At 53.5% G+C, this 5,000-nt stretch overlaps 1 non-coding gene across 1 annotated transcript in view; it reads left to right on the top strand.

Moving 5' to 3' along the window:
• The first annotated feature begins 3,789 nt into the window (after positions 1-3,789).
• LOC126436880 (small subunit ribosomal RNA) overlaps positions 3,790-5,000 on the top strand; it is a 1,910-nt gene continuing 699 nt past the window's right edge. Inside the window, exon 1 of the ribosomal RNA XR_007580989.1 lies at positions 3,790-5,000. This exon is cut by the window's right edge and continues 699 nt beyond it. This is a non-coding gene — a ribosomal RNA (small subunit ribosomal RNA).

Raw genomic sequence — 5,000 nt, 5'->3', positions numbered from 1 at the left:
CACAGACAATATGTAAGCACCAGCATGGAACAACACCCAGTGCATCCTCTCCGCCACATGAGACAATCCACACTGTCATAACCAGACTGGGAGGTCCACTCAGAAAACGGAATATCCCACCCCCCCGACAACCACCATTGCTCAGCTAAGCCACCAACACCCACACATGTCCTACACAGGGGTGCACCCAACATCACAATACTGCCTCCTCTCACAGCACACAAACAATGGCAGGAATGAAAGACACAGGTCTGCCACAAGCATGGAATCGGAGCGCCGCCTGTCATGAGCCAAAGGTGCATCCTGACGTGGCAAATCAGATGATGCCGCAGGCATCCACTTACTATAATCACAATCAACAAACCGACCGGCCGCCCCCCCCCCCCCCCCATTACACCTTTCCATACAACAATGTGTACCTTAACCTAAACTATACTGTACCTTAACCTAAACTATACTGTACCTTAACCTAAACTATACTGTACCTTAACCTAAACTATACTGTACCTTAACCTAAACTATACTGTACCTTAACCTAAACTATACTGTACCTTAACCTAAACTATACTGTACCTTAACCTAACCTATACGGTACCTCAACCTAACCTATATTGTGCCTCAACCTAACCTATGTTGCGCCTTAACCTAACCTATGTTGCGCCTTAACCTAACCTATGTTGCGCCTTAACCTAACCTATGTTGCGCCTTAACCTAACCTATGTTGCGCCTTAACCTAACCTATGTTGCGCCTTAACCTAACCTATGTTGCGCCTTAACCTAACCTATGTTGCGCCTTAACCTAACCTATGTTGCGCCTTAACCTAACCTATGTTGCGCCTTAACCTAACCTATGTTGCGCCTTAACCTAACCTATGTTGCGCCTTAACCTAACCTATGTTGCGCCTTAACCTAACCTATGTTGCGCCTTAACCTAACCTATGTTGCGCCTTAACCTAACCTATGTTGCGCCTTAACCTAACCTATGTTGCGCCTTAACCTAACCTATGTTGCGCCTTAACCTAACCTATGTTGCGCCTTAACCTAACCTATGTTGCGCCTTAACCTAACCTATGTTGCGCCTTAACCTAACCTATGTTGCGCCTTAACCTAACCTATGTTGCGCCTTAACCTAACCTATGTTGCGCCTTAACCTAACCTATGTTGCGCCTTAACCTAACCTATGTTGCGCCTTAACCTAACCTATGTTGCGCCTTAACCTAACCTATGTTGCGCCTTAACCCAACCTATGTTGCGCCTTAACCCAACCTATGTTGCGCCTTAACCCAACCTATGTTGCGCCTTAACCCAACCTATGTTGCGCCTTAACCCAACCTATGTTGCGCCTTAACCCAACCTATGTTGCGCCTTAACCCAACCTATGTTGGGCCTTAACCCAACCTATGTTGCGCCTTAACCCAACCTATGTTGCGCCTTAACCCAACCTATGTTGCGCCTTAACCCAACCTATGTTGCGCCTTAACCCAACCTATGTTGCGCCTTAACCCAACCTATGTTGCGCCTTAACCCAACCTATGTTGCGCCTTAACCCAACCTATGTTGGGCCTTAACCCAACCTATGTTGGGCCTTAACCCAACCTATGTTGGGCCTTAACCCAACACACGTTGGGCCTTAACCCAACACACGTTGGGCCTTAACCCAACACACGTTGGGCCTTAACCCAACACACGTTGGGCCTTAACCCAACACACGTTGGGCCTTAACCCAACACACGTTGGGCCTTAACCCAACACACGTTGGGCCTTAACCCAACACACGTTGGGCCTTAACCCAACACACGTTGGGCCTTAACCCAACACACGTTGGGCCTTAACCCAACACACGTTGGGCCTTAACCCAACACACGTTGGGCCTTAACCCAACACACGTTGGGCCTTAACCCAACACACGTTGGGCCTTAACCCAACACACGTTGGGCCTTAACCCAACACACGTTGGGCCTTAACCCAACACACGTTGGGCCTTAACCCAACACACGTTGGGCCTTAACCCAACACACGTTGGGCCTTAACCCAACACACGTTGGGCCTTAACCCAACACACGTTGGGCCTTAACCTGCTCTGTAATTGTCATACGACGCGTTAAATTAGTGTAGTGTTGCCTAACTGCAACCCCCGCAATATAGTTTGCTACTCGCACTGCCCGGTCCCCAGTGTATCGCTTCATGTTAAACACCTTGCAGCTATACACTGTAATGTGGATGGCAGCAGGACGTACATGCTCAATGCCCTTTGCAGTTGTTCATTGGCATTTGCAGTTGTTCATTGGCATTCGCATGGCGAAGCACTTAGCCTACGCTGTGGTACGGCCTGTGTCAACTGTCCGCTGATGTTGTACGTCCAAATCACACACTGTACTGCACATTGGTCCTCATGTACTGAATGATACATCGTGGTACATGTGACCGTACAACGACTGCGCCAACAACGGCGAACCATGCGGTCCAAATGTTGTGCACTCAGCTACGTGTCGTCTCCCTATAAGAGCTGGATTGCAGTGTGGTATGCCCTGGATGGCGATCAGCATGAGCCGTCTGTTGATGTAGTGGCGCGTGTTGTCAGACGTAGTCGTCTCTTCTCACACACCGTGATAGCATGGTGCACTGCGTTCCACATCTGCGACATGCGACAGAGGCCGGTTGACAGTCGTTCGCGCAATGGACATCGCATACGTACGGGGGCCACCTTCCACGTGTTCGCGAAGCGTGCACATGTTGTTGCGTGTATGTGGGCAGACATAGTGTGTCGTGACACCTGACACAGGCATGCAACAATCGTTGAATTTGCAAATGGCGATGGACGCCTACGTTTGCTGGTGACGTTACGCAAATGAACAACTGGTAAACCGTTGTGGTGCGGTTGTTCTCGCTAGAGGTGAATCAGTGATGGCGACGATCGGTTGAGCTACCAACCGGTTGTTCCAGCGATACCCACCATGCCCACGAACGTGAATGGCATCTGGGTGTGAAGCGATACGCGGCGGTGGCTGGGTGGGACCGTCCCCGGCCGGTGAGGGGGGGCCTCCCGGCGTGCTGGCCGCGCGGTGCGTGGGCGCACGCGCTACAGCCGGCTGGTGGGGGCGGCCAGTGGCAGGCGCGCCGGCCGACGGAGGCGGCAGGCGGCGCAGCTGCGCGCCGGCGCACCCTGCACGCGGCGCCGTGCGGCCAAAGTAGGTCCTCGCGGGCCCGGTGCGAAGCGCGGTGGACATCTGCAGTGTGCTGGTCCGATTGAGGACTGTGTGCGCTGAGGATGCGCCGCCGCCCGGCGCTCGGCGCCGCGACGCCGTCTGCTGCTCGGTCGCCTCTGCGGTTCTCGCAGGTGGTTTGTATCGCAGCTGTGCGGACGTGTTGGCGCGTGCGCTGTGCTGGGAGAGTTCGCTTCGGCACCCAAGTGGGGCTTTTGTCCTTCTGTGGCGCTGGCGTTGGAGCTGCCGGTCACCGTAGGTGGCGCGTGTTGTCTCCCGCCGGCAATGCCACGACAGCACGCTCCCGGGCCTCTGTCGGCAGCGGCAAGCTCAGTTGGGAGCACGGGTGGTCGCACCTAAAGCGTCTACTCGCCAAACCCCGGGCGATTGCGCCTCTCTCGAACCCGACCAAGTACTTAGGACGGCGCTGCGCGCCGCCGGGACCTGAGAGGGTTTCGAGGTGTATGGTGCAGGGGAGCTCAGCCTCCTCCTGTTTGCAGAATAATTGAGCGGACGCTTGCGTGTTCGCGCGGGCCCCCGGGACACACTCCCGGGCGGCCGGCTGCTCAGCTCTAGTTGACGCAGCTCCCTGGTTGATCCTGCCAGTAGTCATATGCTTGTCTCAAAGATTAAGCCATGCATGTCTCAGTACAAGCCGCATTAAGGTGAAACCGCGAATGGCTCATTAAATCAGTTATGGTTCCTTAGATCGTACCCACGTTACTTGGATAACTGTGGTAATTCTAGAGCTAATACATGCAAACAGAGTCCCGACCAGAGATGGAAGGGACGCTTTTATTAGATCAAAACCAATCGGTCGGCTCGTCCGGTCCGTTTGCCTTGGTGACTCTGAATAACTTTGGGCTGATCGCACGGTCCTCGTACCGGCGACGCATCTTTCAAATGTCTGCCTTATCAACTGTCGATGGTAGGTTCTGCGCCTACCATGGTTGTAACGGGTAACGGGGAATCAGGGTTCGATTCCGGAGAGGGAGCCTGAGAAACGGCTACCACATCCAAGGAAGGCAGCAGGCGCGCAAATTACCCACTCCCGGCACGGGGAGGTAGTGACGAAAAATAACGATACGGGACTCATCCGAGGCCCCGTAATCGGAATGAGTACACTTTAAATCCTTTAACGAGTATCTATTGGAGGGCAAGTCTGGTGCCAGCAGCCGCGGTAATTCCAGCTCCAATAGCGTATATTAAAGTTGTTGCGGTTAAAAAGCTCGTAGTTGGATTTGTGTCCCACGCTGTTGGTTCACCGCCCGTCGGTGTTTAACTGGCATGTATCGTGGGACGTCCTGCCGGTGGGGCGAGCTGAAGGCGTGCGACGCGCCTCGTGCGTGCTCGTGCGTCCCGAGGCGGACCCCGTTGCAATCCTACCAGGGTGCTCTTGAGTGAGTGTCTCGGTGGGCCGGCACGTTTACTTTGAACAAATTAGAGTGCTTAAAGCAGGCAAGCCCGCCTGAATACTGTGTGCATGGAATAATGGAATAGGACCTCGGTTCTATTTTGTTGGTTTTCGGAACCCGAGGTAATGATTAATAGGGACAGGCGGGGGCATTCGTATTGCGACGTTAGAGGTGAAATTCTTGGATCGTCGCAAGACGAACAGAAGCGAAAGCATTTGCCAAGTATGTTTTCATTAATCAAGAACGAAAGTTAGAGGTTCGAAGGCGATCAGATACCGCCCTAGTTCTAACCATAAACGATGCCAGCCAGCGATCCGCCGCAGTTCCTCCGATGACTCGGCGGGCAGCCTCCGGGAAACCAAAGCTTTTGGGTTCCGGGGGA

The sequence above is a fragment of the Schistocerca serialis genome, unplaced genomic scaffold (genome assembly GCF_023864345.2).
Source record: "Schistocerca serialis cubense isolate TAMUIC-IGC-003099 unplaced genomic scaffold, iqSchSeri2.2 HiC_scaffold_1250, whole genome shotgun sequence".
Taxonomy (NCBI): Eukaryota; Metazoa; Arthropoda; class Insecta; order Orthoptera; family Acrididae; genus Schistocerca; species Schistocerca serialis.
This window is presented reverse-complemented; position numbering and strand designations above follow the sequence as displayed.